The sequence below is a fragment of the Chiloscyllium punctatum genome, chromosome 49, assembly GCF_047496795.1.
Source record: "Chiloscyllium punctatum isolate Juve2018m chromosome 49, sChiPun1.3, whole genome shotgun sequence".
Classification (NCBI taxonomy): Eukaryota; Metazoa; Chordata; class Chondrichthyes; order Orectolobiformes; family Hemiscylliidae; genus Chiloscyllium; species Chiloscyllium punctatum.
In genome coordinates, this window is record NC_092787.1 from 7,792,799 (window position 1) to 7,806,636 (window position 13,838).

Consider the following 13,838-nt stretch of genomic DNA (forward strand, 5'->3'; position numbering starts at 1 on the left):
AATACCACTCAGAGCAGATCTTGCATTTGATCTTCGGAGTTAGCTAATGATAGCCAGGCCAATTGTGAGAAGGCAAAATTGACCCCCAGTGCCCTTTGTCTCATATAGAAAGTTAACATGCCTTATACTATTTTCTTTACTTATACCTTTCAACTGCTTTAATTCCCTGCAAAGCTCAAATCCAGCCAAAATCTGAATGCTGTCCCATGCCCAACCAGGAAACAATACAAGGCAATTCTAGTCTCACCTGCAATCCTTCACTCATTACATTTTCAGTTGCAAAGATAATCCCTTTCTCATTTTTTACTTTTTATACCTGTTTGGCTGCTTAAGTGTAAAAGTTCAGATCAGGAAGTGAAAGAAACTGGGTTATTTCGAGATGTCCTGTGATATGGTGAACATCGGCAAGGGGAATTAAATAATATTATTGAGAAGCTGGTAAATGGTTTTGCTTTCCAATACGTATCGTAATAATTAGCTGTTCATCCTAACTATGCAGACCCGAGAGTGAAGATTTCTGTGTGTTTATTTTTGCTATGCTTTTTCAATTTCTGAAACTTAGAAACTTCTCCCTCAGAGAAGTTGAGCAGTTTCACCAGCTCCATAAATAAAGAGACTTGAAACAATATAACGGTTAGTATCCAATCAATCCTTTCACAGTTAGGTAAGGCATTGTGGGATGACACATATTTCTTTTCCTTTGCTTACCCTTCAACAGGCCTGCTTTGTGAATTATAGATATTCAAAGCTGCTTCAGCTTTTAAAATTTTTATGACTGTTATCAGGCAAGATTTCCATTTCTGTATAAAACATACATCATTATTCGTTACAGGATGGCAAATACTGACAGAGCTTTTGTTGCAGCTTAACTGTTTTCTGCATGTAGTTCTTCAGCTAAGATGAGCTCCAACATGTTTTACCTTCTCAACTTACTGCTACCAGAGGGGAGGAATTTTAACATGAAATATGTAGCTGGGTTCTCCCTGGTTTTTGATACCTTATCCTTGCCTGAGTGACTGCAATGGAGACACAACATGGCAGTAAAATCAACACATGTTTATCAGAGCACTGAGTATAGGAGTTGGGAGGTCATGTTGTGACTGTAATGAACATTGGTTAGGCCACTTGTGGAGTACTGTGTTCAGTTCTGGTCTCCCTGCTATAGGAAGGATATTGTGAAACCTGAAAGTGTTCAGAAAAGATTTACAAAGATGTTACCAGGGTTGGAGAGTTTGACCTATAGGGAGAGGCTGAATAGGCTGGGGCTATTCTCCCTGGACTGTCAGAGGCTGAGTGGTGACCTTATAGAGTCATAGAGTCAGAGAGATATACAGCATGGAAACAGACCCTTTCGTCTAGCTTGTCCATGCCAACCAGATAGCCTTAATTAATCTGGTCCCATTTGCCAGCATGTGGCCCATACCCCTCCAAACCCTTCCTATTCATATATCCATCCAGATGCCTTTTAAATGCTGTAATTACACCAGCCTTCACCACTTGGGTCGGGTATGTTTTGGCGCCGATTATTTGGCCCCGTCATTTTGGCTGTAAACTGTTTTGGCGCTCATTACTTTGGCGCGGAGCTGTTTTGGCACCAATTTAGAATAACAAAAAAGTCTGGTTTGGTTAAAGAAGAGAGGATGACTAACGACCCGATGTAATTTTCTCAACTAGCAAGACTTGATAGTCAAAGCTGTAATGACCCGCTGTAGATTCAAATCTCATTTTGTAATCATTTTCTCATTTAACAATTGTTAATAGTCATCTACTGTTTTGATGATACCTAAGCCCTTCTGTCTTCACATTGGAAAGCTGTAATACAATTTTCTTTCTATTTTCTTGTAGAGTCCATACCAGAAATGGCTGAAAACATTCTAAGCAAGAAAGACAAACCAAAAATTTCACACGATGGTTATCTATATGTGTTTGATAAATGTAGCAAAATGTAGAAATTTGTTTTTATAATGAATAGGTTAAAAATAATGAATAACTAGGAATTAGATTTATTTCTTACAATGCAATAAAAACAAATTTCTTACAGGCTCTACAAGACTTTTTTAAATTCTGAATTGGCACCAAAACAGCTCAGCGCCAAAGTAATGAACACCAAAACAGTTTAGAGTCAAAACGGCAGGGCCAAATGATCGGCGCCAAAAGGGCGGTGCCAAATAGCCCCATTCCGCACGACTTCCATACACTCACCACCCTCTGCGTGAAAAAGTTGCCTCTTAGGTCCCTTTTATATCTTTCCCCTCTCACCCTATACCTATGCCCTCTAATTCTGGACTGCCCCAACCCAGGGAAAATACCTTATCTATTTATCCTATCCATGCCTCTCATGATTTTATAAACTTGTACAAGTTCAGCCTCCGACGCTCCAGTGAAAACAGCCCCAGCCTTTTCAGCCTCTCCCTATAGCTCAAATCCTCCAACCCTGGCAACATTCTTATAAATATTTTCAGAACCCTTTCAAGTTTCACAATATCCTTCCTGTAGGAGGGAAACCAGATTTGCACACGGTATTCCAAAAGTAGCCTAGCCAATGTCCTATACAGCCGCAATATGACCCCCCAATTCCTATACGCAATCTCTGACCAATAAAGGAAAGCATACCAAACATCATCTTCACTATCCTATCTACCTGGGATTCCACTTTCAGTGAATTATGAACCTGCACTTCAAAGTCTCTTTGTTCAGCAACACTCCCTAGGACCTTATCATTAAGTGTATAAATCTTGCCCTGATTTGCCTTTCCAAAATACAGCACCTCACATTTATCTAAATTAAACTGCATTTGTCACTCCTTGGTCCATTGGCCCATCTGATCAATATCCCATTGTACTTTGAGGTAACCTTATTCACTGTCCACTACACCTCCAATTTTGGTGTGATCTGCAAACTTACTAACTGTACCTCTTATGTTCACATCAAAATTATTTATGTAAATGACAAATACAGAGGCTTATAAAATCATGAGAGGCATGGATAGGGTAAATAGACAAGGTATTTTCCCAAGGGTAGTCCAAAACTAGAGGGCATAGGTTTAAGGTGAGAGGGGAAAGATTAAAAAGGAGCCAAGGGACAACTTTTTCACCCAGTGGGGAGTGCATGTATGGGATGAGCTGCCAGAAGTAGTGATGGAGTATGGTACAATTACAACATGTAAAAAGCATCTGGATGGGTATATGAATAGGAAAGGTTTAGAGGGATATGAAACAAATGCTGGAAAATGGGACTAGATTAATTTAGAGTATCTGGTCAGCATGAACGATTGGACCGAAGGGTCTGTTGCCACACTGTACTGCTCTATGACTCTACAAATGGTAAGACTCTGGAAAGAACTGAAAATCAGCAGGACTTCAGTGTACATATCCACACAGAATAAAGGTAGCACAATGAGTAGATAAAGATGGTTTTGAAGGCATATAGGATGCTTATTTTCCTTTATGAATTGTGATTTAAGAGCAGACAGAGTATGCTGGAACTACATAAAATGCCAGTTAGTCTACAACTGGAGTTTGTGTGTAGTTCTGGTAACCACAATACACAAAGGATTTGATTACAGTCGAGAGGGTGCAGAGGATATTTATCTGGATGCTGTCTGGGCTGGAGGATCTGAGCAATGAGGAAAGTTTGGATAGGCTGCCATTGTTTTCCTTGAAACAGTGAAGCTTGGGAGGGGACCTGATAAACGTATATAAGATTATGCTGTACATCAAACAGAATTGTCTTCAAACATGAGCTGTACACCATAAGCTGTAAGGTGGCTGGGAAGGCACTTTTTTCATTTGTAGAGGGGTCAATTATCAGGGACATATACTCCAGGGAAGAAATAGAAGGCTAAGTCTAAAGAAGGGGAGGGAAGGAGAATTTCCTCTTACACAGATGTTGGGGGGAGCCTGAAATACACTGCCTGAAGGGATGGTTGAGGCCAGAAAATCCCATATCATTTAAGCAGTAACTTAGATTTTACTCAGTTGATGTAGTGTCCAGAGCTATGGGTCGAATGATGAAAAATGGGATTAGTATATTCAGATCTTTGTTAACCAGTATGGAAATGATAGGCCAAATGGTTATATTCTGGGCTGTAAAAGTTTCTGAGTCTATGAGTTTAAGTTGCCTAAACAGAATATCTCTTCTGGAGGATAAAACCTGTAAGCAATGTTTTTCACATTCCAGTACACCCTACAATCAGATTCCATTGATTAAAGAATGCCCTGAGTTAGTGAACAATGCAATATAAATGTAATTCCTTCTTTCTTTCACAGTCCTGATGAGGGCTTGAGCCCATGACGATTTGATCCGGAGATTTCAATGTTACTAATTAAGGCAAGCTGACATGTGGAAGACATACTTTGAATATTAAAATCCCATGTAAAAGTTGGCCCAGCTTCTGTCATGTAGATCTGAAGTTCCTTACTGGACATCAATAGATCAGCTTCCATAATCAATAAGATGACAGACTGTACATCAAACAGAATTGTCTTCAAACATGAGCTGTACACCATGAGCTGTAAAATTGCTCAGGGAGATCTGTTGGATGAAATGTCCTAAGATTAGCGTTTCTTGCTTGTAGAGAAAAAAAACCTTTACAACGTGCCTTTCTTAACCTCAGGACATCTCGAGTACTTCACAGCTGATGAGGTTTTGAAGTGTAGTCACTGTCACAATACAGGAAAATGTACGCACTATTGTAATATTGAGTGTCATAGAATTGTGCCTAGTAATTTTAACTTTGCAGTGCTGTAGTTAATCCCGTTTAATGTAACTGAACATTCAATCCTATGTTACAAATTATGCATTATAGTTTCAATTCAAAGTTTTATCCACAACCTTCCACTTCTTGGTATAAGTAATAACCAGGGTCTGATTGGTTTTAATTACTCTAATTTAGTAATGCACACTTCAGCTTACTATCTTGGTTCACTTGTAAAACTAATACCAATCGACTTTGATTATTTATTGTTGTCACATGTACCAAGATACAGTGAAAAGTGTTGTTTTGTGTGCTATACAGGCAGATCAAACCTTACAAGGTAGCAGAATACAGTGTAGAATATAATGGTACAGCTACAGAAAAGGTGCAGAGAGAAAGAAAGAGATCAGAATGAACATTTGTGAGCTCTGTTCAAGAGCCTGATAACAGCGGGGAAGACGTTGTTCTTGAATCTATTTGTACATATATACAAACTCCTATATCTTCTGCCTGATGGAAGAAGATGGAAGAGAGTATAATTGGGGTGGGAGGGGTTTTTGATTATTTTATTTATTTATTATCAATCAAATGCTTAGGCGTGGTTTGGCTGACAGTCTGTTTTCAAAAAGTCTGACAAGGAAGATTCACACCAGGAATGCTTCAATTTATGGTAATATATCTCCAAATCTGCAGCTATAAATTGATGTCAATCCACCTGTAGCAGTGTTTTTAGAAGTTTGCACTTGATCTGGTTTTGAATTGCCTTCCATTGTCTGTTCTTGCTGATCCATGGTTTACTTCTTCATCAAGCAGGTCCAAACTGGGTTTTTTGGTTTAACTTGAAAATAATGGAAATTCCTAAAATGTTTGACCCAAAGAACATAGAAGTACACTGTTTAGAGAAATATATCATCTCCAGGGGATGTGAATCCCATTTGACAGTCTAACTATATATTGGAAAGTAGGAGTTAGAATACGATTAACATCTTAATTTGAGTGAACAACACGCAGCCTGTTCTACCACCTACAGTGACAAAGCAGCACAATTAAATGAATCTTCCTCCTCTTGCTTTATTTTGTTACATATTTTCTTTTTTCTGATACAAAGGAAGGGCAGGTGGGTGGCATGCTTCCAAGTCTATATTCATAGTATTTTTTTTAACTAACCACCAAAGAGCATCCTACCATTACACCATTGCTGAGATTGTGAGCACATTTTATGATGTATCAACACAGTCATGTAAATATCAGCGAGATCAATTCTTCCCTCTAAGAGGTATGTTGAAGAGATGTGAGTTGACTTCTTTCTTATTTAGATTATGTCTCATCTCGATACCTCTATGATTGCTGAAAAGAGCCCAAATTAACCCTCGTCTTATCAAATAGTCATAACGTTCCAGCTCACTACTTCACATGAAGAATCCTCCTGGTGGTGATGTGTGTTTATTTTGGATTTCAGTCATGGATAAACACCAGGGAACTTTATCATTTGATTCCCGGTCTGTGCTCAGTTCGGTTCTTAGAGAGGGGTGAGTGGCAGATGTGGCATTTCAGTTAAATACTCGGCAGAATCTTTGTTTTCTTTTAGAAACTGTGGAGGTGGGCATTAAAGAATGAGGTACTTCCTCTCAGAGGTCGGGTGCATTTTCTCATGCAGTTGCATTCTTTAAAGCTCATTGCTTATGTATGTGTACAAAAAAACGCCAAGCTTTAGTCAAAGTCTTGACCCTTCCACCTTTGGGCTCCAACTTTGAGTCACCATATTTAAACGGTACCTGGATAACATTCCAATCTCTGCAACTTGGGATATCACTCAATCTCTGTTCATCATCTACACCCACCCCATGAAATGTCCATAACCAGAAAAAAGGTGCTGCAAGAGGAGTAATGAGCTGCTCTGCTCTGTCAGGGTAAGTGTCACTTTCCATTCAATGCTTCTCATCCCTATGTGAGTGTGAGTTAGCATTGTAAGGTTGCCATGACACAAAACTGTTGGATGTCAAGCATCCCTGTTAGATGCCCCAAGTGCAATCAATATCTGTCACATCATTGTAACTACTAATGCAGCACTATCAGCACCACATAGTCCTGCCTGTCATATATCTACTCGGGTTCACACTTAAAACACGAAGGGAGCTAACACATTAAGCAGCTCATGCACCATTAGGTCATTGACCTCTCATCACAACTTAGAGAATGTACACATCACCAAAAGGCTACATAGGGCAAGATGGCCTTAGGCTGAACACCTCATAGTATCTCAGTTACACAAGTCAAGTAATACATTGTTAATTTTCGTCAACTGTAGGTCTTTGACAGGATTGAACCGTTATTTATTCAGAACCCTTCAACACCTAACTTCCCCCATACTATGTTCTTCTTTCTGGTAACACACATAATCGCAGCTCTGGGGATTGACAGCTTTATCTGCATCAATCAATACAAGTCAAGTTTTCATGTTCCCATCTCAGTGTCTCTTAATGCTTTTCTCCTTGTGTGGTAGAAGAACGTGTACAATAAGCATGACCATGCACAGACAGAATGGAGTGGGGGGGGGGGGTGGAAATGTCTGACACATGGTTCCTGTCCCTCTTTGAGGAACAGGTTGCTGAGCTAGCAAGAGAGCAGGGTGAAGCTGTCTGTGCTGAAGGGCAGATTGGATAGTGACAGCCACTGAGTGGGAAAATCTCCAAACAGCTACTCTCAGCTGCATATCAAACACCAACATCTTAATGAAACCCTGGCTATGGATAGCAGCTCACAATACTCTCAAAGCTTTCGGTTTGTCTCTGCAGCCTCTGGATCTCACACCCAAGCCAGGATTTTTAAAAATGAAGAGAGCCAGACCCCTATCTATCAGCCCCACAAGCAACTCTTCCGAGGGAGGAACAGCCCCAAACCCCAGAGGATGGATTGTCATGGCCTTACTCCCCACCCTGCACCAGCTCAGAGACACCCATCTCCGTGAATAGCCTGTCTAGGGATGGATGTGTGCAAGGCCCTTTTCTCCATTACCTGAACCATGGATGCATTCATTCACTGGTTAACTGGGAGTCATTGGGACCCCAATCTCCCTTTGAGTCCCAGGCGTACAAAGGGTAAGGGAGGTGTTATTGCTCTGGCCGGAAGACAGTACAGAAGGTTATTGGTACAAAGGGAGCAAATTAATTTACAAATCATGCCAAACAAAGTTGCTTAACACTTTTAAGATTATAAACAAAGCATTTCAGTAAGGGCAGGAGCAGCTCTGCACCATAACTGGCTCATTGTTCTGATTAAAAGCAGAGTACTGCAGATGCTGGAAATTTGAAATAAAACCAAAAATGCTACAGAGATTCAGCATCTTTGGAAAGGGAAACAGTTTCTGCTTTTATTCTTTTAGTTCCAATTGTCCACGTGTGTGAATGAAAAGTATTTGTCTTCAAGTATAGCTGTGATCATGATCAGATGGGCCTGTCTGCCCCATCTCAGCAGCTCCCCTGGACCTTCAGCAGCCTTATCATTAGCATTGCAACCACCCCCCCCCCCCCCCCCCCCCCCAAACCTCCCACAGCATCTCCATCAGACTCCTCTTTATCCTCATCTCATGAAACGAGTGGCTGGAACATCTCCCCCTCTTCTAAGTGCTCACTGTTGAGTTGTGCAAGGTGTAGCAAAGCCAGGAGACCCTTTCCAGTGAGTACTAGACTGCTGCTCCTGAGTGCTCTCGACAAAGAAAACACATCTTCAAAAGACCACTTGCCTGTTTGCTGACAGCCCTAGTGAATACCATGGGCAGCATCCTAGTGCTGTTTGGTATCAGTCTGAGGGTTGCTCTCTGGTGTCACTAGCTATACCTTGCCTGGAGTTGCCCCTTGCCATCCACGACCTAGCCCTGGAGATGATGCGAGGGAGCAAATGTTTGAGGAGCCTGGGAGTTGTGCAGGATGTAAATGTCACGAGAATCCCCTGGATAGGGGACTGCAGATGCTGCCTGTGGTCACAAAAAAGTTGGGCATTGAGGAAGTAAAATCCCTTCCTGCCCAAGAATTTAACTGGATGTGCAAGGGAGCTCTGTGCACCCAACTTGTGGGTGCAATCATTTACCCCTTATACATGAAGGAACACAGGAATGGCTGACGATTCGATGGCTCAGGCAAATATCTCCCTGTGTCCCTGGTGACTTGGACAAATTGCATTGCTTTCCTCGTCAGAACATCACTCAAAGTACAAGCTCACTCGTTTGCTGTCAATTGTGAGATGTCACCAGTTGAGGTGTAAAAGAAGTTTGTGATGAGGAAGTTCAATGTTCTGGTCACCCTGCTATAAGAAGGTATTATTAAATTGGAGAGGATGCAGAAAAGATCTACCAAGATTTTACTGGAACTGGACGGTTTAAGTTATAAGGAGAGGCTGGATAGCTGGGGATTGTTTCGCTGGAGAGTAGGAGGTTGAGGGGTGACTTTATAGAGGTTTATAAAATTACTTGGGCATGGATAAGGTGAAGAGCAAAGGTCTTTTTCTTTGGATATGGGAGCCCAAGACTAGAGGGCATAGGTTTAAGGTGAGATGAAAAAGATTTAAAAGGGACCTAAGGGATACTTTTTCATGCAGAGGGCGGTACGTATGTGGAATGAACTGCCAAAGGAAGTGTTCGGTGCAGGTATGGTTACAACATTTAATACCATTGAAACAGATGCCTGTACATGTATCGGAAATTTTAGAGGGATGTGTGACAAATGCAGGCAAATGGGACTAGTTTAGTTTGGGAGCATAATCAGCATGGACTAGTTGAACTGAAGGGTCTGTTTCCGTCTGCATGACTCTATGCCAAGCTGTCCAGCTACAGAATTGTCAGAGATGGCTTCATTAATCATGATTCCCTTTAGTGCAAAGCCCTTATCTCTGTTCTTGGGCAGTGACATTTTTCTGTTTCTGTTTCGATTCTCTCAGTTGGAATGTAGTGCTGGGCAGGAACACATACAAATTGATTTCAGGTCTCACCTATTTATCCTGCGTATCCTCTACAAGGCCTGCTTTGGTGAGTCCATTGAGGAAAAACGTGTTGCCTTTGAAGTTTTCAGTCTGTCCATCTAAACTCCATTACCTCCTCCCTTGTCATGACCTCCTCCTTTCCTCTGACACACCCAGCTGTCCTGTTTCAAACACCTCTGTGACTAACAGTTCATTCACTATCTCCTTTGATATTCCAGCTCTGATTCCAAATGCCGTCCGGAACCCTTTGCCCAGCCTTTGGTTTACGCTGCCCCTTATTTCATTCACCTGCTCTGTCTGTCCCAGCACACACACTCTTTCCCCATTATATTTGCCACCCTAAACATGCAGATCCCATGTTTTCTTGCTCTCTTGTCCTCATCGCTCTGATTCTCCCCTCTGTGTTTCAGTGTGCCCCCTTCATTCTCTGGTATTTCTCCATTACCTCTTTGATTTAACTCCCTCCCATTCGTTTCTAACTAACATCTCTGCTGTTTTTTTTGTCCGCATTTTGTGTTGAGTCCACTAGTCTGCTGGCTCAGGTTTGATGTCCTTAGCCAGTGGGGTTGCCGTTACATTGCTAGAAACCTGGAAACATAGATACTCAGAACTGGCGTGGGTCATTCAGCCCTTTGAACCTTCATGGCTAATCATCCAACTCACTACCTTGTCTCCACTTTCACCCCATACCCTTCGATTCCTTTAGCCCTAATAACTGTCTAATTCTTTCTTAAAACCATACAAAATTTTTGGCTTGATGATTTTCTGGAGCAGAGAATTCCACAGGCTCACCACTCACTCTGGGAGAAGACATTTCTTCTCATAGAATTCCGACAGTGTGGAAACAGACCATTCAGCTCATTAAGGAGGAAGTGAGGACTGCAGCTGCTGAAGATCAGAATCGAGAGTGTGGTGATGGAAAAGCACAGCATCCGAGGAGTAGGAAAATCGAGGTTTCGGGCGTAAGCCCTGATGAAGAACTTATGCCTGAAACATTGGCTCTCCTGCTCCTTGGATGCTGCCTGACCTGCTGTACTATTTGACTCATTGAGTCCACACCAATCCCCCAAAGGACATCACACCCAATCTCTGTAATCCTACATTTCCCACATTCAATTCACCTCACCTGCACATCTTTGGACTGTGGGAGGAAACCGGAGCACCCAGAGGAAACCCCCGCAGACACGGGGAGAATGTAAAAACTCGACAAAGACAGTCGTCTGAGGCTGAAATCAAACCCAGGTCGCTGGTGCTGTGAGGCAGCAGTGCTAACCACTGTGCTATTCCATATCCTTAAGCTGCACCCCCTGATTCTGGACTCCCCTGTCATTGGAAACCTCTGCACATGAAAATTGCCACCTGATGGTCAGTACCCCTGGAACCATCAGTTTGAATCAGTCAGTGCTGTCAGAAAAGAACAAGTTTGAAAAACTAAAGTCTTCACCTCCTCCACAGTCAGTCTCAGTGCAAATATTCATCTTAGGAGTGAACTCAGTTACTGAAGAATGACTGACTATATACAGGTACATAACATGCTAATAAATGCAGAAGAGGGTCCTGATTACCAAAGGCTCGGAGAACTCAGTAACCTTTACCCAATGCCATACAACGGAATGTTTGTCTCGATCCTGCTCCAATGAATTCCCCCCACCCCCGTTCTTCTAAAACCTCTCATGTCATTGGGCGGGAGGGGGAAGGATTCTGCCCTCTGTTTTTGCAGGAGCAAGTCAACCAGGAATCCTGTTCCGGATCACTCGCTAGTTTGGCCGCTTGCCACAGCGTTTACAGTCAACTCACTCATCAAGGTCCTTTTTATAAATTGCTTTAACCCTGAGAAGCCGAGAATGGGAGCAGAGTGGACGGTCTGGTACAGATGTATGTACAGTCGGTTCACACCCACTTATCATAACGTACAGAGAAGGCCCCATTGAAAAGTGGTCCGTGACCCTGGAATCAGTCCGTGCTGTCAGCAAAGAGCAAGTTTAAGAAAATATTGAGACAAACACAATCTATTTCGGCACTTCGGAAGTATGAAGTTCTATATCACTGAAAATGTTTCAGCCTAACATTTTACTTCTTTCTGATACACGTTTGGATATCTATTCGCCTGATTCGAGGCAAATTTGACTTGTTTAGTTGAATTGGAATCATACTGCGTGTAGTTTGTTGTACTGAGGAAGCTAAATCCAAGCTTACAGAGAACTGAGATGACTGTTCGCCGTTGCTTTGTTAACTTCACTACACCTTCGCTGAAGGTGGCTTTAGCTCAGTTTAAACCGACCCAGGAATCTGCACCAAAGCTGCATTATATTGATCAACTCCTCGATAAATGCATATAATGGAAAATAATAGTTATCAGTCAAAAGTTTCTTTCTAATTCTGCTGAATGAAATGGGCACTGAGAACATCAAAACATCCCTAAAATCATCACTGATTTTAAAATGTGTTGCAAACTGCTCTTTAATTTTCACTTGCATCTTTGCCAGCAGCAGCATTTAAGTTTTTCGTTTGCAAACCTCCCAAGTTCTGCAAAGTTATATTTAACCGGCAGCGCGGGAAGTTGCTGTGGAAACCCTCCAGGGTTGGTGTGCAGCTGGTGCCTGGGGGGGAGCAGGCGGCCTGTAGCTGACGGAGTGGCCAGTCTCTCACATCTGGCCTTGGGAAAGCTGAGGGATTCTCTAGCTGAGCTCCTGACAGATTGAAAGGATTTGTGCATTCCAGTTAAATTCAGCAGCATTCTGGGACAGTGGGAAGGAGAATGGCAGAAAGAGAGAGAGAGAGAGAGAAAGCTCAAATACTTTGTTGTTCTCACAAAATTCCTAAATCTGGCTTCAATTAAAAGACTAGGAAGCCGAGCATGAAATTTTCAAGACAGCGAAGCTTCAGCTACCTTTGACAGTACAAGTTGGCGTTTATCAGCCGGAGGTGGCTATTGCTTATAACCCACCGCTCACAGCCACCAGCTAACTCCTGACAACCCAGCCCAGCCCCTCCCTCAGTATGGCAAGCATCTGGTTTCTCAGAGACTGTGCCTTTTCAATCAGCCCTCTGCCCTTCTCCTCGTGCGGTGTCTGCCGAAGGCCAAAAGGCCAGGTTTAGGCAAAAATAGAAGGTTTCAGTCATTTTTTTTTCACGCGAAGTCAATGTCCCCTCCCCTTCGACAAAAAAAAAGTCCAAACGTTCCTACTGGGAGGCCTGCGTGGCATGTAAACTGAAACAGGCTTAGAAAGAGAGTCGGTTTTTCAAGGAACGCAAACACAAAAAGCTTACCAAGGACGACTCCTTCCAGAATGCTTTGGTTTGTTTAATCAGTTTTCCATAATCTACAGTTTTTGTGCCACTTCACAAGCTACAGGTCCCGGTAGGTCTGCTGTTTTCTTCCTAACATTTTATTATTGCCTTTTATAATCAATTAGAATAAAAGATGTTTATGTAAATGGTCTTTTTACAGTTCATCTTAGCTTGTCAAAGGTCTTAACTGCCTGTACATCTATACTAAGTATAGAATTCCATGATTGGTAAGTAGCCTCTTTTATCACTGTGAGGCTGAGGAATTGCAGCACTTCTCCTCTGATGTGAATAAATCACAGTAGTTTCCATCTGCCATAGACTCACAAAAAAGGAGATTTTAAATGTTAGAAACACACACTCATTCCTTGGCATTTTAAAAGAAATTTTACAAAAAGTTTTGCTGCAAGTTTTAACATTGCATGTTTTGCTTATCAGTTATGATTTATAAGTGCAATCTGTTTTGCACTGTAATTATGACCTGGTCAGGGTTCTTTAAATACTAAAATAAATCTTTTTCTAATGAACCCTGGTCTCCAAAAGCTGTTTTATCCTACCTTTACTTCCTAAAGGTGGAGGACCATATCCTAATGAATTGAGTGCCCTGGGCTCAGTAACTCATCTGTGTGAGCAATCTATATTTATTAGCTTTGGCTCAGTTGGTAGCTGTCACCCCTGTGTTTGAAAGTCAAGGGTTCAAATCCTACTTAGAAATTTGAGCACAAAAATCTAGGCTGAGAGTCCAGTTCTGTACTGAGGGGTTGCAAGCATTGTTGGTGATACTACTGTCTATTTGCTGAATTGTTAAATCATTGGAATAAACATAGCAGACTCCACAGTCCTGTTTCAGAAAATGACTGAGTTATTCCTGGTGTCATGG

The 13,838-nt window shown here is 41.9% G+C and overlaps 1 protein-coding gene across 3 annotated transcripts in view; it reads left to right on the top strand.

The window, feature by feature from the left end:
- The window catches only part of nek6 (NIMA-related kinase 6), a 339,425-nt gene that overhangs the window by 79,600 nt on the left and 245,987 nt on the right, over positions 1-13,838 (top strand). Inside the window, exon 1 of one of the 3 annotated variants that reach the window (XM_072565781.1) lies at positions 12,296-13,031. The exons of the other annotated variants lie outside the window; for them this stretch is intronic. The gene's annotated coding sequence lies outside the window, so the exon portion shown is untranslated. Of the gene's footprint in view, positions 1-12,295; positions 13,032-13,838 lie in introns of those variants that run through there. 3 annotated transcript variants of the gene reach the window in all.